General features: G+C 30.4%; 2 protein-coding genes across 2 annotated transcripts in view; one reads left to right on the top strand and one right to left on the bottom strand.

The window, feature by feature from the left end:
* The window catches only part of barc (RRM1_TatSF1_like and RRM2_TatSF1_like domain-containing protein barc), a 140,274-nt gene that overhangs the window by 10,073 nt on the left and 107,981 nt on the right, over positions 1-22,220 (top strand). The gene's annotated exons all lie outside the window — the stretch shown is intronic.
* LOC106689765 (lithostathine-1) overlaps positions 1-22,220 on the bottom strand; it is a 68,525-nt gene that overhangs the window by 3,572 nt on the left and 42,733 nt on the right. The window lies entirely within an intron of this gene.

Here is a 22,220-nt window from a genome sequence, read left to right as displayed (position 1 = left end):
TTTCAGAATTACGGGGTATCAGAGCTGAAACGCCGATGTGGTTTAATTATTATTAAATAATTATTATTAATTATTTACTAGCTCCACTGATGCATGAGGCTTCCCTTAACACTCTCAACTGTCTGTGTCCAATCCATCCGTTTGTGTCTTTTCCATTCTTGGGTATTCTATTCTTGGGTGTGCAGCCATCGAGTATTTAGAATAATATCTTTAATATCTGCTATTCTCTCATTCCTCTTGGAACCGAAACTTCTTGCAAAAACACAAGTTCTGTAGGCGAAGATACAGAAAACGGTAGTGTTGTAGGTAACTAAATCCTACTGGACTGGACTGTATCTCGCGAAGCGGTACAAGTCTTAGTAGTATGTGTATCTCTCGACTCCATTCTGCCATAAGAAGCTATGGTTTATAGCTTACAGAGGAATATCGGCATTTGGAACCTCTCCGTATGAGGAGTCTAGATGGACCCAACAGGTGTAGACGTAATCTATTTAGCAATGGAACGGACGGTGGCCGAAATCTCTAAAAGAGCGATCTTGAGACACTATTTTCTAACGTTCAGTCCAAATGTTGGGAAAAAGATAATTTTTGTGTCTCGCAAGTTATTACGAGAGCTTTCGTGCCAAAATTCAGAATTTTATTAAGGGAGTAGACATTATACCTTCAACAAGCGTTCCAGAAACGGGCGTGATGGTAATCGAGATCTTTACCGAGTCTGGCTTCCTAAGAGACACATTCTGGAGAAATATATGCATTTTGTGGTAGCTGGGAGTAACTTCCCTCTCCTCATAAAGAAAGAGATTCTTCGAAGCATTCGTGTACGGTTGGAAGATGTTAATCGAGCCAGAGCATGTCAATCGTGGTACCTGTGGTAAAAGGTGGAACCCACCCTACCAGAAAGTCCTAATGGATGGAAGTGAAGATGAAGGTGCTGTTGTTTTGAAAATGTTAATTGGTATATGTAGCAGAATGAATGCATCTATTATTTTACCCTCGCCGAAAACTAATTATGCAAATCAATAAGTTGCATAGATAGGTTACCTGCAATGACATCTCTGGGCTATTTGTACTAAATGTATGTAAAAAGATCACTTAGGTCCATGTTTTTGTATTTTCGGAATAACAAATTTATTTGGCATGCTTCGTGTTAAGCAATCCATTCTTTCTTGTTTTAGGGAAGTTAATTTACTTTGTATGGAAATAGCTACTATATATTGTGTTTGATTATGGAAGGCCTGGAAACCACACGAAAATCCTCATGTCAATTTGAAGGTAACTCCACCTCCAAACTTTAACTCTGCTAAAATGCGTACAAGAAATATCTGGCCAACGATTCGAGATCTGTTCAATGATTAAGTAGTCGCCTTGGTTTTTCTCATGCTCTCGCGCCAACAATTACCGAAATTAATATCATATTGATTGGGCGTTTCTTTCTTTAGTTGATTCTCTGACACCCTAATATTTGCATCTACGTACCAAGTGAATGAATGTATTTATGCTGTTTGCAGATCTCCTAATCTTCGATATTTCAATGTTACATTCATAAATTAATCGTTTATTACCCATTCGTGGTCTTTTTAGAAGCCCTACTCTTCCTTGCTCTCTGAATGCTCCAGGGTTGTTGTTTCGGTATACTCGAACCTCAGCATCAAGACAGTGACTTCCATGCTTAAATATTTTTAAAAACATCAATTTCTGAATTTAATATGAATCCATTTACACTGACTATTATTACTAAACTGTTTTGGTGGGCTAATTGAACCCTCAATGCAATAATGAACCAACCGTGATTTTTGTATAATTGTCTTATGAACTAAATCTTTCATTATTTCACAACATAAACCTGAAGTCAAGCACCTCCTTCTGTGTATTACCATTAGGTGTAGATAAACTGTGGTTTTGTTGGGAAAAGAAAAAAATAAATATAGATATAACTGAGAAAACACTACAAGAAACAAAAGAAAAAAAAGTTGGTTGGTTCCTTTGTGTATGTGGGTTCAATTTGATAAATATTATTACAGCCAACGAAGATATTATTTTAAAATCTTTGATGGTGTTATTCCGAAGATTAAGTATTTGCTATATAACTATGTTTTTGATCTTTGAATTTAGGAGAAACTTAGAAACTTAGAGAAACTTGACGTTATTGTTTTACTAACGCTTGTTTATTACGTTTAAAATATGAAATAATTAAAAAACAAATGTATAACTTTTAGTTATCAAACAAAGTAATAATAAATTACTTTACTATACCGGTAGTATGACCTAGATAATACGTATACCCTTTTCCCTTATTAGGTAACCTACCCTTCCCCGTTTGTTTGAAATGACTGCCTCATAACATTTTTCTTATCCTCCCGTTCTGTCATTATCATAACAATTTCATTCTAATGCAGTCGTTTTCTAGCGATTAATAATTTTAGACAATTAGTGACATTGTATTCTCGCTAATGGTGTTTTAAAACCTCAATTAGTTTTTGTCCCATGATTTTTTATTATACAATGAAGACATGATTTGGGAACGGTTTCCTTTGACCCCAAAAACAAGGCCAAACCTTCTGGGTGTGGTGTGTTAGTACTACAGCAAGAATGTTAACAACCTCTGTTTTTATTTCTTGATTGATAAGATGGTGTCCAATTAATTTTTTTTTGTTCTATAAACGAAGGATCTGGACAATTGATTAAACTTTTTATCAAACAATAAAATATATGCTTAACAAATGACTTATGATAGAAGCAGCCTAACTGTATGTATTAGTGCAAGGAACGATATCATGTAATTATTTTATTTTTAAGACTCCGAGTGGAATCATCAGGGCTTACATTACGAAAGCAAGATTACTGGATCTTCTGTATCAGTAACATAAGGAATTTTACGGTTATTGTGGGGACTAGAGTTAGTGAAAAATTCGTATTCTTAAATATTAGAAATTCCGATGGGTCCGTGATTTAATTATGCCCAATCTCTAGATTTTGGTTTAAAGAAATGTCTGATAGCTCTCACATTTTGAAATAATTTAAATTATAACATTAATTTATTGATATTAATCTTTTTTAAAAAAAAGTATGTTGTAAAAAAACTGAATAGAACTCATCACTATTGTAATCTCACGATGATAATAAATGATGTGGGTAAATCGAAGTTGGAATTATATTCGTTAATAAAAATAAAAGTTAATAATTTTATTAAAATAAGTTATGAAGTCCACTGTGTAGTTTATGAAAATTTATGCACTTATATTTTTGTAGATATTTTTCAGATAGAATTTAGTTAAAACGCTTTCTATTTTATTTCTCGAAGATTTTTTTCGTGAAGATAGAAGATAGCTTTGTTAAAAAATATTCAATTTAAATGATCTGTGGGGTAACTAATTTTATGCTTAACTTTTTTCATAATTTTTATTGCAAATGGGAACTAATATTTTCACGCTTTCATCAAATAATATAAAACAGCATATGATTGTAAAAAAAATGGATAATTATTTAAAGATAAAGGTATTTTACGGTAATGAGTTTAGTAGGAAACGCGCTGTGAATTTTAAAAATAAATAACGATTCTTTTACATAATTCGACAACAGTTAGAATTGGCACTTTTATCAAAATCCGTTCCGAAATTAGCAACTTTCGTTGATGATGAATCGCGAACATTTTCGTTTTTATTCCTTCAAAATCACTTCTGTTAGGGTATCCCTAGGACTGGAGGAAGAATCAAATATATAAATAATTCGAGATCTAATTTGATGTTTAAATATCGTTGTGTATATTAGTCTGAGTTATCATTATATTGTACGCTTATGGTATGCTGATTTGGAAGAATAGTTAATTTTTTATTCCAATTTGATATGAACGGTTTCAATATTTACCATTTATTTACTATATATACCATTTACTGTATTTTGTGCAATAATTAAACACAATGAGGTCGCCCAAATCCAGCTTTTATATCTGTAGATTGGATATATAGAGAACTATGTTAATTTTTTACCAATTCAGCACTCTCATAAATTTTTATTTAACTATATTTACTTTACTCAGAGGTATAGATGACTATTTCCTAGACCAATTGGAAGGGAAATTACTAGATTTAAAAAATAAAATATTAATTACTCTTTTATTCGGAGGGAAATATCAGTTCATGTTTTCCTTTGAAGGAAATGTAATGCACGGATTCCTCCTAGGTTCCTCCACAGAACTGTTTTTGCTTTATCCAGAGGCAGCGGTGGTTAATTTCACTCCCTCTTTTTACATTATTAAAAAAAGAAATAAATAAATAAAGTTTTAGATTCAGTAAATCAACAGATACGGAACGCCTTCATTCTGACAGATGCAACACGCATAGCTGGTGCAGTGTTCCTCTTGAACTAGGGAAAGAGGGAACTGATTTCTATATTTCTAACTTGTGCACTCTTGGCTTTCAGCTAATTTAACGTACAAATGTTAGTTTCCAGTTCATGTATGAGTTATTTATTGTAATAAATTAATAATTTTTTTAAAAATAAATGTTTAAAATTTCCCAAATAAAAATTATACTGAAAAATCAGCGTTTCATCACATTATAGTTTTTAGAAAACTGCATACTTTACGCTTAATTAAACGGAGTTATGCAATTATAGAAATTGAAGGATTCTCTACCCTTGAGGTTTATTTTACATTATATTTTTGGGTTGGTGGTTTTAAAGATTATTTCTGTGAAAACGGGGTTCACTTTCCCAAAACAGTATTTTACTACGGTATAGATAAGAGGCGTGATGGCCGTGCGGGTTGGGGCACAGGTCCCAATGCGCTCGGTTCGGAACGTCGTGGGTTCAATTCCCACCTGGCAGTTAACTTTTAACTTCCTAACTTAACATTCATTTTTCATTACTGTTAAGTTAGGAAAATATGACACTGTCTTTTTTTCTCCGGGTTATTGACATTTTTAACGAAGGGACATCCGCATGTTCGATTTATTTTTAACTTAACTATGTAAACTCTATTTTTTTTTTTTTTTTATAAAAAACGCGTCCGTGGTCGACAAAAACCTGAATTGAAAATGCCAAAATCGGGCTTTAACATAGCTCCTGCGTTCAAGAGATATAAAAAATAAACGATATGGCGATGCATGACACTAACGTGTTGTCACCGCCAAATAACGTTTGGTTTTCACGTGACAACACTTTGGTGTAATCCAGTATGAAAGTGTTAATACAACACGAAATTTTTTTGAATTTTTTTTTTTTATCTTTACCTGATTCTTTAGAATCTTTATGAAATTTACTATCGCCTTTATAGAATGGAAAAGTTCTATTTAAATTCTTGTCTAAATTAGTTGGTATAATGGTTTAGTTGTGATCGAACTACCTTAAGCAGTTTATGATCTTGTAATTACATGAAAAAAGTATGGATAAAATTGTTGAAAGGAATGATATAAGACCACTACAACACTGGATTAATTATTTCTATCGTTATTAAATTACGAATGGTATAGGATTGATTAGGAGAAAAATATTTAAATTTATATTAAGATATTTATGGTGCTGCTTATTATTTTGAATGCCTGACCAACATACCCTGTTTATCTAAGGTGTGCTGCGCTACTGTTGCATTAGTGAAGGTCTGTTTTGAAACTAGGGATGTTATCCCATAGCGTGATGTCTTTGCTTATGAATGGGGTAGGTATTGATTCAATGATTAATATAGGTTCTAAGGAAATAAAAACCATTGTTGATATGAATTGAAAGTGTCTCTTTGCAGTGTTGTGATCATGAATGTGTGTGATGACATTGACCGGTGAACTAATGTATGCGATACCAATGCCGATTCGATTTGCCCGCCGAGTGTTGAAACCTCGATTACAGAAGAGTTTATAATAGGTGTGGTGGCGTCACTGGTCCTCCGAAGGTATCTGCTAAATCAGTTGCTGCATTGTTCTCATCTAGCCGTGCCTAATGCTCTTCTTCTAGCTACAGAATCGTTATCTTCTAGGCTTTCTGTTGTCCTTCGTTAATCTTGAAGGTTCTTATATTGGGTATCATTGTACGCATCTTTCCGAACTGTGATAGATGTGTCTTTAGGTTGTAGTTACGATGTTTCTTTTCTTCTCCATCTCCTAAGATAGCCTCTGACATTAGTCTGTTTCTTCATCTTAGAAAATATATTAATTACATATCGTTATTGCAATGTCAAAGTGGCCTATCCATGTATTAGTTAGCGAAGTTTAGTCTAATTTTTCAGGGTTGAGTCCAGAAACAATAATCAATTCTTCTTCGAATCCCTGTAAAGTGGGGTATCGGTTTCTAATAAATAGTTATTCTATTATTTCTGTACCTTTCTTGACCGTCACTCTTCTAACAATCATTACACAGAGTCAGCTTCCAGATTTTGAATAATGGTTGTAGATTCAAGGCAGCAGTTAATTTTTAATTTTGATATACGTCAGTTAAATATTTCAAATTGTTTACATCACATATTCAGATCTTTTTGACATTGCAAAGACAGTAGAAAATCCAAGATTGCAACTAAATCCGAGATTGCATCGGCAATATTATCCTGTGATTAATTATTTTGAGATAGTCCTGCTTCCTAAGAGATAACACCATTCTAATGACGTTTCGTATTGCTGAGTGTGGTGGTGAAGGGCGTGAAAGGACTGGGAGGGGAAGAGGAGAAATAAACCTTCCTAATGGTGGGTGCGAAGTTAGGTGAAACAATCATCTTAGGTTATCGGGTATTTATCATTCCTCCTCCTGTTATCCTCTCTTAAACAACGTTTATTAAACCTCCATTGTTGAATTCCTTCTCCTCGAAATATGAAGATAAGTGTGAGGACCGAGTTGTTCAAATGCTATCAGTGATTGAGAAGCAAATGTTAATTTAATTATTTATGTATTTCTTAGTCTTAATTTACTATACTATTAATTGTACTCACTACCTCATCGATATTTTTATATGGATACATATACTTTATGGACTGATTTTTTCAATGATCATTATCCTTTTAGTACAATACTAATTTCAAATAATTTAAAAATGTATATCAAGTTAAAGAAAAGGAAAATTTGTCTTTTTCATAGAAGTTTCAAAGGAGCAATTTTTCTTTTATTCCTATACCTTTTTAGTAGTACGTTTTAATCAATTTAAAAAACTTCTGCAAATGCTTCGAACTTACCCATATACTTTGCTCCACTTTTTGATTAAAATAATACAAACATATATCAAGACAGTATAAACTAGGAGGTATTTTTCAAATTTATAGTCTAAGGAAATTGAGATATAAATTGCAAAGTTTACTTACTCGATCTCTTGTGTGGTTCGAAAACGGATAATCAAATAAAGTCCAAAATGTGGTTCTTTGACAGTATGAATTAGATCGTAAAAACGTTTCCTCGTTTCTATCGTATAAAAGTAGCCTCAATTTTCTAGGATACTTATTTATTTTTAAAAACGTAAATATATATCTATAAAAGTTTACTCCTAATAGAAAATAATTTCTTTGTCTATATAATTTTATTTTCAATATTCATTTATACTTTAAATATAACCCAAATACATTCATTCTATATATTTATATGATACTAATCGATATTTTATCTAGTTTTTGTAGCTCTGAAGAAAGCCTACCAAATGGGCCAAAACGACGACATTAATTAAATAGTTTCATGTTTAATTTTAATTAATATTATTTATTTTTAGTGGTTAAAATTTAAAAATCGGCATGAAACCCGCCACTGCCAACCTCCGTGGTAGACTTGCTTGTCTTACCTTTAAAACAGGCACTTTTAGTGAGTATAAGTTGATGTACGACACGTCACAATACCTGAAGGAGATCATAACACTCAGAATAATAGAAAAATATCAGTCCCAGCACACCCCGTCCCCGAAATCCTATAATTATACCGATCTTATCTTATTTACTAATAACGAGTAGTACAGTTTTGGAAATCGAGCAACATTGAGCAAGTGGTTATAATTGGAAATCTGCTTCTAATTTTCTTCTGAATTATCATAGTCAAGTATTCTATAAATAAAAATGAATTAGTTCCTTTTTATTTACGGACCATCTGAACATTTCACTAACTATATGAAAAGAAAAGGAAATAATGATTACTTAATGACCTTGCTGCATATAACGTTATTGAATGTCAGTCATTTTATTATGAATGTCTGAGTCTTAACGATACTTGATGAACCTTGACCATGGCATTGACCATGAAAGTAAGTTGAAAGTATGTGTGCTCAGAAGACCACCTGTGAAAGGCAGCTTTATTACTTAAGGCTATTGCAGATTTAGTTCATTGACCATCTCGTCACGTCCTAAGTCCTCGTAAAGATTTTAAAGATCATTATCAATTTGGGCACAAGAACTCAGTTCTATCGCTTGGAATGGAACGTCGTCCTTTGATATTTCAGGTTTCAGGAGGATTGGAAAAATAGCAACTAATTGTAATTGCTTTTATTGCCAAGTAAATCCTTAACTGTTTCATTTATTCTATCCGATCCTTGCTCATCACCAGCCTTCAAAGAACCAATAAAACTGTATATGTACTATTATTAGGATACATATTCATAGTATATTGGAATTGTTCTTTCTGGAGGTTCTGGTGGATTGGAAAATTAACAACTAATTGTAAGTGTTTTTATTACCAAGTAAAACCTTGATTGTTTCATTAATTCTATCCGATCCGTACTCATCGCTCGCCAGTTTATTTCAAACCAACAAAACTGAAATATGTACCGGTTTCTGTACTATTGGTAGGGTAAATATTTATAGTGTATTGAAATTGTTATTACATTTGTTTGAAATGGAAGGCCGTTCTTTAATATTACGGTGGTCTCAGGAGGATTGGAAAAATAACAACTAATTGTAAGTGTTTTTATTTCCAAGTAAATCCTTACCTGTTTTATTTATTCTATCCGATCCGTATTCATCGCTTGCCAGTTTATTTAAAACCAATAAAACTGAAATATGTATTGGTTTATGCACGATTGTTAGGATAATATTTATAGTGTATTGAAAATGCTACATTCATTTACTATTTTATTGGGTTATGTACCATTCCATAGAATTTTTTTCTATGGTTTACTTATGCTAAGTTATAATTCCAACAACTATTTTTACACGTAATAAAAGAGGAAATTTTTTCATTAAAAAAATGAAGATTTTTTGGTATTCTAGTTTGAACACAAAACTGAAGATTTTATATACCTATTGAAATCTGAGACTAAGAATTTCTGAAATTATTGTTTGTTCTCCAAGAACGAAGACTTATCGGCAACCAGAGAGAAATTATTATTTATACGAATGATGTAGTAGGACATAGTATTGTTGTTAAGTGAATTCTTGGTCTTGGAGCTGAAATTTAAACTAAAAAGAACTTGTGTTTTGGAGACGAAGGGTCCTAAACGCCTTATAGATGCCTCAGTCTGAACTCAGGAAGAAAATACTTCCTATAAAACGACACAAGCATTGCTAAACTTACATAAAATAATTTATTGCAATTACTTTTTATTCCGATGATTTTTCTCCGGATACGTTGTAAACTCTTGTAGAATTTCTTCGGCGATTACTATTTGAAATCATGTATTAGCTGCAATATACTCTGATGATCATTGAAGGTGATCTTCTGCGTCCTCACTGCCTTGTTCTATATTGTTTTTATTATATATATATATATATATATATATATATATATTGTCTTATATCCGGTCCCTTATTTTCGCTTACAAATGGGTTAATATATTACGCAAATTTGAAAATTTTTGCTCTTTTTATTTTTAATCATACCTTGAACTCTCCATTTTCATTAATCCTATTATCCCTTGGGTGACCAATGTACCTTCTATATGATCGTTATTAACGCATTGTTTTATTACGTTCAGTTTTTAATATCTTCTAGAACAAATAAAAATCTTATAATTGTTACCTGTGGTTAACTTTGATCGTCACTATTGAGTGAAGTGGTAAAAACTTGTCAGCGACTTTATTTTTCCGTATTCATCTTCTTCACCAGCTCAGCAAGGATGAATATTATACTTTTTTTTTTGTTCATTTTAAGTTCTAAACAACCTTAAAAAAATTCCATGAAGTATTTATGACACACGGAATGTTTTAATGGGATTTCTCATTAGTATAAATGGCTGTTATAATATATAAAGTAACTCCGCAGTAATTTTTTTAATTTAAATAATTATAATAAAGATAATAATTGCAAGAACAACGATTACGTAAAAATATGAATCTCTTTTATCTATGCAACTGACCCTTAAGATTACTAACAAAAATCAATAACATCTTAATCAGTCTTTATTTAACATTTATAATATCTATTGATAAGTTTTGTTTTGCTGCATCCGGTGTCCTTTTATCTGCTATATGACTAAATTTATTTGACTCCAATTATGAATTAACATTCAATTTTACACAACTATTCTGCATGATTCTATTTTAGAATATCTACAGATTTTTCAGTTTGTCATTACCGGCTTATTATATTTGCCAATTTGAGGATATGACGTATACAGTTTGTTTATTTATGGAGTATTACTTTAGATTTTATAGGAAGTAGTATATATTGACATCTGATAAGATTCATAACGTTTATCACTTGTGATAACTGGAGGAAAATGTTTTATGAAAACATTTCTTACTTTTTAGGTACCTTGTATATAAGATTTACATCCTTGCAATTTTTATCATAGTCAGTATTGTTATCAATTTGATGATTGATTAACTTTTAAGATTATTACGAACATTTAGATTATTAGCAACATTAATATTTTTAAATAATGATAAACTCTTTACTGGCGGATTCCTATGTTCTCTTTTGATTTTAGTTGGCTACTAATTATAATGTTGTACATAACATAAGTGTGATTGATTATGCATTTGATATAAAAATAACCTAAAATTAATGCTTCAGTCTTGAATTAATTCTCAAACTCAGAACATAAAATAAATATATAGGTCCCCTGTTTAACAAAGGTTGACACTAAATGCCTCTAGATTTTTATTATTAATTAAATTTTATATTTATATTTTTTTATATTTATTTATTTGTGGCAATATGTATAAAAATTATTTATAATTATGTAAGTACTTTATTCGAAATTAATGATAATTGTTTGGAGGCTTAGCTAAGTAAAGTATTTGCTTGATTGTTAGTGATTGTTCAATCCTCTGCTCAATTGGTATGTCATGATAATTGATCTATTATCTATTTACCAATTCTCAAGTTGTTTTAATCAGTTAACCATCTTGATTAGTAAACAAATAACAATATTCATGTAGTGAATCTTCCACAAAAAATATGTAGTTTGTCTCTGTTGTAAATAACATTATTTGTATAGCGATGTATTTATAAGATTTTGTGAAATTGATATTCCTGGTTGACATTATAGAAATATTTTTTTATTATTTTTTAAAAAAAGGTGATTTGAAAAAAAAAATGTTGCTGTTAGTACTAAATGATTATTAGAGGGATCAGGATATATCTGGATATATGTTAAGTTAACTTTAATGAATATTTGTATTAATAATTATATATGGGATAATTATTGGTCCTATGACGTTAATCAGCTATAGAATTATATTAATTGTATATTGCAGTAACCTGTTATTAACTGTTGGAAATTACTAAACCTGTTAAAAGCTCTTGTGGGGATTTTAGTACATTCTCTTGTAGTTGGTTCACTGTTTCCATAATACTACTGTTGTGAAAATGGATTAGTTTTCATTGATATTAAAACCACCTGAGTTATTATTATTATTAGCTCAATAATATTCATATTATTTTAATAATAAAATATTCATGGATAGAAGAGGGTTTTATTGATTGAGTTTATTTATTTATTTTTTAAAATAATTGTGAGCCAAAACAAAACACTAGATTAGTTAGTTCAATTATTAGTACAGCATATTTTTCATTAAGGTGGTAATAGTATTGACATTTAAATAATTTGTTTGTTCTCTCCTGCAAAGCGATGAGAAATATCCTCTGAACGTTGTTATCTTCGGAACCTGGGATTAAAATTCTAACTAGGATTCGAATTTACCAATATTATTATGTTATTTATATAATTTTGGAAACCAATCAGTTAACTTCAAAACGTTTTGGTACCTATATGCTAGCAGTAAAATTTGTTTCATAAAAATTTAATATCTTTTCATGTTTATTTTATGCTATTATCAGTTTATGTGCATTGTTAAGAAATGCGTGTTATATTATGCAATTTATTTTTCTCATCCTTCCTATCAGTAGATGACCTATTTAGTTACCATTCCTAGGTTGTCATATTTCTCCTTTGTATGAGGAAATCGTTAAGAGGTTGGAGGCCTTCTATGCATTTTATCACTGATATCTGTTCGTGTATATTTATTTATATTGGGAAACTAAGCAATTATAGTTTTATTTGCAAAAAAGAACGAAAATAATTTAAACTTATTTTAGGTTTGTGCATTTATAAAGTACTGTGTGCGTGCGTATTTTACGTAGTAAACATTAGGATTATCGAAAGGACTCGAAAAGTCGTACAACGAAATTAAACCAAAAATCATATAAAATTGAAATTATATATATTGGAGGATGACTGCTTATACCTGGGATGTCATTGCAACCTTTTTGATAAAATCAATTGGCAGAAAGTGCCAATTTGTAGAATAGATTTTTCACATTTTTTCGATTTTCTCAAAAATGGCTCTATTGATTTTAATTAAAATAGATATATAATCAAATGATCTATAATACAAGCTAGGTGTTATCCTCATTTAAATAGTCTTAAATGTCAGATTTTTAAAAAATCTTCCTCTTAAGTACTTTTAATTTTTTTTAGGATGGAATAATCAATCATCTCTGATTGTTAGTAGTAATATGAAATAGATTAATGAATATAAAAAGATTTTGATATTAAAAATATAAAAGAATTTGATAATTTACTGGAGGAGAAAACGGTTTTCATGCAACTACATAAAACAGACTGGGACACTAGAAGTTTCCGAAAGCGCCGAATATCTTTCCATAGTAAAAGGGTGGTATGTTTAAGTTATGTTGCGCTCAACAGATTTTATCCATCTGATTATGAATAATTCGTAAATTTTAATGAAATAATTGGTATAAATGTGTTTATTCCGTTGTAACAATCGCATGTTTTTGCATTGCTTTTGTTTTACGATTTTTAAAGTTCTATATTATACACTGAATCTTGACCATAGATATAATTCAAGGAGTTGTTCTGGGTGGTATTGATATATTTAAAAACGCACTCTTAAAGGTCACATTTTAAGGCTAAGAAGAGCATGATGCAATAAAGAAAATAAAGATGAAAATAATTGAAATAGATTAAATAAAATTGAGTATGCAAATAGTAGAAATAAAATTTTAAAAACTTATGATTAAAATAAAGTTTTTTTTAAATTTATTTATTTAATGTGATTTACATCTGTACAAGTAATCAATACAAGTAAATATTTTGTATGTATAAAAAAAAAATAAGTTAATACAATTAATAAACACACATAACATGTATACATATATACAAATACATAAAACAATGTAAATCGGTACAAAATAGTTTATTGTTATTGATAATAATAATAATTAAAAAAAATAAAAATAACTTCATAAATTATAAATTATATACTTACTTTTGTCATATAAATGTTTAGTACGTGTGTGCATTACAACTTTATTCGGCTATAGTATTAAAACAAAATGGCAATTATTAATATGGAGTTTCGATTTTTTATTAATTTTTGTATTCTATATATGGATTCTACATATTAAACGTTTGCGTTGGTTATTATTAGTTGCCTCAAATTTTCAGAGTTCAAGTTTTTTTTTTAAGTTCGATTAATATAATATAATAATAAACTAATAAAACGTAAAATAACTATTTTAACCATATTAGCTATCTAAGAAAATATAGTGTTTTATTAATGTATATTTTATTTTTAGTCTGATAAGTACAGTGCAATCGTTCAGTCATCATCACCCCGTTATCCTATTGATCAGGAAATCGCCCCTCATCTCTAATTTTGTTGACTAATTTGTAGCGGTATTTACTAGTCTTCAAATTAGGACAGAGGCAGTAGAAACCATCAGCTATAAACCACATGTTGCTAGTTTCCTGAATGGCATCTGTCATTCCATGTACGTCTATACCACCTGGCCTTATCTGCTTAGATATATAGTAAGGTTTTTTTTCGTCATATGGATTAAGGAAGTTAATTGCTGTGCAAATTATACATCTAGTTAATAACCTATTAGTTGTTAAAATTACATTTTAACAGCTCATTGCGTATGAATAGCTGCTTACTACGCATCCGTTTAATGGCCTATAATATTAAATTATGTATGTATGAATGTGTTAAAAATGATTTATTTTTACTTACTTTTATTTTCCTTTACCTAGATTCTTTAAGTACTTCGTTTTATTTTCTAGTATCACTATTGTTATTTCTTTTCCTTTAAAATGATGCATGGTCTAAAAAGGTACTTATAGCCCTCTTAAGGTTGGTTGTAGCATTTTCTCAATATAACGTTTTTATCTTTCTCTAATTTTATTTTAGTTTTATCTAAATTTAACTAATAGCTGAAAGATTGGCTGTTGTTACTGAATAAATACATATAAATACGTAAAAAAATAAAATAAAAAAGTCTATCTTAGGTTGTGTAGTTTCCACATTTTTTGGTTTTCTTTGTTTATTATGTTCTTTTATGAAAATTGCTTCTCTTAGGGTGTTGATTATATATAGTTTAAAGATCATGGTCTGAGGTTTGAGAGTTAAATTTACGGCAAAACCTGTCTCCAGAAAGGAGTTTTTCGCTTGAGGAAGCGAAAGTAGTTGACGAAATCTGTTGAAAATGATACCAATCCCTGACTTTGGGTCAAAAATAGGACGAACTATTTTCGAAATATAGGTGTGCTGATGGGATCTGATAACTAGGTACCAACCCACATAATCCCTGAAAATTTCATCGAAATCGGAATAATGGCTCGATCACATATGCCTGAACACAAATTTCACCACAGATACCAAATTTCTTCCTTGATGTTATAAACATTAATTATTGATGAGAATTTTTGATTCCAATTTTTTTTTTATCCTTATTACCTCTATGGATACAAAGCTTCTCTAATTTTGGTAGTGAGAAGCAAAAATTCACAACATATTTTAACCATAATAATCGGTTTTATTTTGTTGGATGCGCTATTTAAATTTCGATTACTTTCTGTTGTTAAATCCTTATCATTAAAACCAGTAAAATGTAGGGTGTATTATCAATGTTTACTTACACCGTTCTGACCGAATTTATTACGATTTGATTTTATAACATTTATTTTATATTACTTTTCTGATAAAGATTGTTTATCTTTCTCTTGTTTTCAGTTTTTTAAAGAAGTAAAAATACTGTTTTGTTGACATTCTTATAAATATTGAGTATATTTAAGAAGTTTAATTATTTTTAAAAAAAAGGACAATGTTTGTTAATTGGCTCGAGTTTACCAAACCATCTAAACGTAGTTTAGCTGTCAAGAGCCCCTACAAGGGATCGGTATATTGTTGGTAATTGTATTTTCTGACATCATCTTGGGTGGGTCGAGTTAGTATTAGTATACGAGTATATAACATTGTTATTGGACGTCCGTCCTTAGTGTTTTCCACCATCAAGCTCCAGATTTTCTCTTCCTCAGAACCAAATATTGTTTGCATTCAAGCCAGAATTTAGTGGTGTAAATTATTTAATGGAAGAGAACATTCTGTATCCGGCGCTCTGACTTTTTTCCTTTGCATCAAAGTAAAGAAAAGGACATGTTTCGTTCATAATAACAGTGATACGGTGTAATCGTTAAATCAAAGGTCACGTTGTTACTCAGACTACTACTTACATAGTATATAATATAATAGATGTGATACAGTAAAACAGTATATCACATAATACTATATAGATCATCAGTGAAACAGTATATCACATAATACTATATAGATATATGATTAAGTGAAAAAGATACTTATCGTTTTTAAACAATTTTAAACAGAAGCTGAATATTAAAAATAAATTAATAACTGGAGGAAGGAAAAATGTCTAAAAAGCGGAATCTTAGTGTTTTATATTTTATTTACTAACCCTCTCTTATGAACATTGTTCTAGTAGTAGAAATTGCAATTTATTTCAATATATATCTTTCCATTCCTTTATGTTATCGATTCTTACATAACCAAAGCTCTCCTCTCTCTGAGTTGTACAGATAATTGGCTGTAAAAGATACTTTTACCTCTTCCATACAGATTATCATGTACTGAGAAAAAGTTTATATTTGTCTTTGGATTGTAATTTATTGGGTGGAATTTCCCATTTATCTATTCACCACTGATTATAGGGTGTTATATTCATCTTCTTTATTTTTTCCTTGTTATGAAGAAGACAGTAAGAGACTTCCCTTCTGTTGCCCACTTTTTAAGGCGTCAAGACCAAGAATTACTGATAGCATTACAGGAATTATTGTTTCCCACTAATTAATAATCCTCTTCAGGTGTATAAACCTAGTTCTAGGTCTCCTACTAAACGGGACCGTGAAACGGTATGTTTTTACGTGGGAGCTGAATTTAAATGGGTCATAAGAGACTGCATGTGGGTTTGGCGGCTTCTTTAAGTTACACCTCTCCTAGAATGAAAACTAGTCCTACGAATCGGTAGGGATTCATACAATTCACATATAAATACATAATTTATAAACACAGGACAGATAGGTAAGTTCAAGATCGTGTGTTTATAAATTCATAATTTTTGTTTTCTAAATTTTTTCTCTTCGATAGATTAATATCGATGATTTACTTCTTCACTACTAAGGGTAGGGGAGATTTGCATTCATGTTTAAAACAGGATTAATTTTTCATTCGGAGTTCTATATCTTAAAAATTACCAACAACACTAGAAAATCTAAGAGAACATTATAAAAGAGCTATTTACATCCATCAAGTAGTTCTCGAGATATAGCTTTTTAAAAATCAAAATGGCTTAAAAATCTACTGAAAGATTAACAGTTAGTTAATTTATTTTTAGAAATCTATATCTCAGGAACTATGTGACGTACTGATGTCTATTAGCACTCAAATTAAAGCTAGTTTAATGGACTATAAAGAGGTTTATGATCTTTACCTTCGTAGGAATATTAGTTTTCATGATATTTGCTAAAATAAATTGATTTATAGTTGTTTGGACGATAAGTTTGATTTATAAAAAACTTTATTTCAGAAACCATTGAATGAATAGATGTCTGCCAGCGCTCAAATTAAAGCTAGTTACATTTTCTTCAAAATAGTTAATTATGTTTATCTTTGTAGGAGTAGTAGTTTTTATGATATTTGACAAAATAAACTCACACAATGTTAATTTCTAGTTGTTCGTCTAAAATGTTGGATTTTTGAATAAATATATCTCTAGATCCATAAGACGCACATATGTCTGCCAACACTCAAAATAAAGGAAATTTAACTTAGTATAAAGTAGTTTATGACACTTATCTTCGTAGGGTTAGTAGTTTTTATGATATTCACTTATGAATATAAATTTGGCAAATAAAAATTTGTCCGAACAACTATAAATCAATTTATTTTAGCAAATTTCGTGTAAACTATTACTCCTACGGAGATAAACATTATAAACTACTTTATAGCCCATTAAACTAGCTTTAATTTGAGTGCTAATAGACATCTTTACATCAAATGGTTTTTGAGGTATAAATTTTTCAAAATAAATCTTTTAGTACGTCCCATTCAACATTTGCTTTTAAAAAGCTATATCTCGAAAACTATTTATCGTAAATAACTCTATTAGGGCTCATATTTTAGCAAATTTACTCTTCTTCAAATGGCGTACTCTTAGGTTTTCTTGTGTTGTTCCTACTTTTTAAGATATAGAACTCCGAATGAAAAATTTTTTTTTTAACGTTTTGAAACAGGCACCATTTTTTATTCCCCCTACCTATACTTGGCAGACTCATCAATTTAGACTAGTAATTATACATAGTTTTCATTAAAGTAATCAAAAATTGGGGTGAGATAACTTCCTTTTTTCTCCTCTTGGGCTCTTGTACTATAAGATAGGGCTACTGTAGCGGCTTATGCCGACGATATAACCATTCACAGTAGTTCAATGAGTGCAGACTATTACAGGCTTGTACGGACATCACCCAGAAACTGGAAGGGCTGATTATTACAATTAATCCCAAGAAGACCTATAATATTATTTTCTCCTTCCAAATAATCAAGTATTTTCCGACCGATCCTCCTCTGCGGAGCACCAATGCTGGCTAATATATCACTCATATCAGTGAGGAAACTCCAACAGTTTCAGTGTAGTGTCATGATACGTATTGTAAAATAGTTTTATAAAGAGCGAAAACTGACTAGATCTATACGACACTTTGACTTCCAACAGTGACGGAATCCTTCTCACGGAAGCACATCAACTTTGATAGCCTCTAACGTGTTGTTAACTTTTCGTCTAACCCAATTTTTCAAAAATAAACACCAACAGGACGCCCACAAAGGTGACAAACTCACATAAACAGTCTCAGACTGAAAACTAAGAGCTTAGTTACTATTTACATAACGAAACCTGGTGAGCTTCTGTCACCTGGCAGTAGATACAATTCCGTTTTTCTTTCTACGTTTATCATATTTCCTTTTCTCAATCCTCTCTTAAAATGCATGATATGCAGTAAAAGAGATTTATTTCTCCAATTTCTTACTGCCCTCCCTTCCAATATCAAATACAACATCCACGGGGCTTGGAAAAAAAAATTAAATACTTATTCCTTGAATTAGAGGTAGTTAATCATTTACCTTTAGAAATGACGAGGAAACTTGGTACTTGTGAGATTTTTTTATTTATTATTATTATTATTATCAAATATTTAGCTGTGAAAATTTTACGCTTGTGCTAAAAACTTTACCTATTGAAATCAAATATATTACAGATATACCTACTGCTGCGAGCCTATAGACAGATCCCCTCGTAGACGGATCATTCTCGTGAGGCACCATCCCATCGCCTCAGGCCACTATTAAAATAACACTAAAAGTTTTTTATCCTCTCTAAGCGGCCTTGACATTAACCACCTAAGATATTTATGCGAACCTTTTTAAATTTTTATTACCAATTTTCTCCACAAAAGATTTTCTCAACCAAGCTTTTTGATGTATTAGAACGACAGGTCTAATTATGTTTCTATGTAATTTTTATAAATATTTTATTTATACCCTCGTTTTCCAAAAAATTTAATCAGTATCAGTAAAATTTTCACCGATGAAAGATCTCACGTAGAAATAACTTTGAAGCATTAAAGCGTGTATTTTTTTTTTTTTTTTTGTATTTATCTAGATAAGTTGAATATGTTTTCGAGATGTTTTCGTAAATCCTAATGAAATATCTGGCGTGATTAGCGAAAACTTTCATAATTTTTAAATTTAATTTTTCCATATCACAGCCCTCGAAGAATAGTGTCGTAATTGGAGGATTAAGATAAACTCCAACAAATCACATCAAATTACCTTTGTCCTTCGGCGTAAACCTACCGACTGCCCTACAGTTTTATTTAATAATGTTACTCTTACTCATGTCGAACAGATTCGTTACCTTGGACTATATCTGGACAAACGACTAACCTGGAATCCTCACACAAGACTGAAAAGACAGGAAACTGCACGTCGATTTCGACTATTACAGCACTTACTAGAGTAACAGTCTAACCTTCCGACTCATTACAAAAGACTGATCTACATGACTGTAATAAGACCAATCTGACATATGGAGTCGAGCTTTGGGGGCTCCACTAAGCCTTCAAATTCCTCCCGTATCCAATCCTTACAATCCAAAATCCTTCGTTAAATCCTCAATGCTCCATACTTTGTCACAAATAAAATCATACATAAAGACCTTAATGTTCCCTATGTAACTGATCTAGCCCGAACCAGATATCACTCCTTCCATTATAAACTTCCTAACCACTAAAACTCCCTAGTTTCTAACCTACACAGACACAAACCTTACAATTAAAAAAAATACTGGACAGAAATTTAGTGAAATACCCAATTCATTTTAAGTAATAAAATAAATGTCTGATGTGACGCTTTGGTTAGACACACTTTCCAATTCTTGCCATTTGCTGGATGTATTTGTATATGTTAATTACATAAAAATGTGACCTTTTAGGTTTTTTTTTTTTTTTTTTTTTTTTTTTTTTTAGTTTTGTTCGTTTTGGGAGTTTAACATAACATGTTTAAATTTAACATGAAAATGTTTTATTTTTTACCATCTCCAACCATTAATTCCCCATGGAAATGTTTTCGAAACAAGCCATTTACTTATTTCAATATATTTTTTGTGCGAGTCGTGTAGTAATATCTCCTGATGTTAAAGATTTTCAAGCTCAAAAAATTTCTTACCGAGGGATTTAACTTGAGGTTTTTTAAGTGGAATGAATACCTATTTACAGTATAAAACCAGAGTTGGGCAAAACTGAGTTATTACTAAAACTATCTAAATTGTAGATCATATTGTTATTTGTTAATAGATCATTAATATTATTGTAATAATCGTTTAAATAATAATAGTTATTTAATTATTAAAAATAATTGTATCTAGGACAACTTGGTTACTGTTTTATTTGTAACTAATTTTTGTCCAGCTCTGTGTAATAAAATAAAAGTTGTGATTTCTTTTTAAATTGGACGTATTTCGAAGATTGTGCCGTATATTGGGCTTCTCTACTGGGGCCGTTCTACAGGCTGTCCCAAAGCTGGTAGGGCTTGTAAAGCAATTTCTCTCTACGGTAGATTACGTAAATTGCAAAAAATAAAAGTTCTTGTTTTGTTAGATGTGCCATTGCACTGTAACTTTTTTCGAATTAGGTTTGTGATATAGAGGCAAGAAGTTGTTAAGTGTAAAAGTTTAAACTTAATTTTATTTTTTAAATTTTATTATTTACCATACCTTGCCTGTAAGACAAATCATGAGTTGGCAGTATACACATTCCAGCTTATCAGCATACTGGAATAAATCAGATTATAATTTTATCAAGATCTGCGCATGCATTTGTTTTATCCTACAGTTCGCCCACTGTCCTTTTCTTTCCCTCTACTGTCTGACTCTTGAAAAAAAAACTGACTAGTCGAAGAGTATAAATATGTGAAGTAGTCGTCTCCAATCAAAACTATAAAAAGTATGTTGAAAAATAAAATTATGTATGATAAAATAATTTTAATTAAAAAAAAAAAAAAAAAAAAAAAAGGAAACTATACGGTAACACTTTTCGAACTTGTTAGTAGAGTAGTATTCATTGGCATCTATATATATTAATCGCATTAATTAAAAATGTTTATAAATTATATAGTTGTTTGAGTTAATAGTTATTTGATGAAACACAGGGCTTTATTTTTTTTTGGCTCAACAAGTTTGATTTTACTTCACGTAAAGAAAATTCTTTTTAAGTCTTATGTAACCAGGGGAACTGTATTGGGGTTCGTGACTACAACCCATCCACTGTCGTTAGTGGTTTCAATGTGTTTGAGTGCTTCTCTACAAGCCGTTACTTAAAACACCGTACAGCCATTGGTGGTCGGAACTTAACAACTGTGGACTTCCTTCAATGCACTCTTACACATAACACTGTATTCGCTATTTCTTTTTAGAACAAATGGAAAATATTTCTTAGCTGCGGTTTTTTTATTTTTTCATCACCCACTGATTGCCTAATTACGGCGAGTAATGAATATCTGAGGCAGTTAAAATAAAGCATTTGAGTTTATTCTCTTGGATTGGTGTAAATCAAAAATATTTTTACTATATTTCTATTTCTATCTGTGTGAATTATTATGAATTACAATGAATCATATTTTGTAAGGTTTTTTTCGTAAAAATAAAATAGTTTAGGTAAGATCTTAAGATTACAAAAGATAAAATTCTTTAAATCCAGTACAAATAATGTTGTAACTATTTACACAATTACGATTAAATTTATCTATTGAAAACCTTATACGTATAAACCTAATCTCTTATATTGCTAATAGTTGATCGTAAATAATATCACGCAATTTAAAATGTACTTTTGTTAATCTATTCTGTCTTAGATCATAATCATTATTTATTATTTATGTGGCACATCAAGTTGTATCATATGAAAGTATAATATTATATTATAAAGTATAGTAGTAAAATATGAGTAATATTATAAAAAATAA

Source organism: Halyomorpha halys, unplaced genomic scaffold (genome assembly GCF_000696795.3).
Source record: "Halyomorpha halys isolate HHAL.00 unplaced genomic scaffold, Hhal_1.1 Scaffold1462.1, whole genome shotgun sequence".
Lineage (NCBI taxonomy): Eukaryota > Metazoa > Arthropoda > Insecta > Hemiptera > Pentatomidae > Halyomorpha > Halyomorpha halys.
This window is presented reverse-complemented; position numbering and strand designations above follow the sequence as displayed.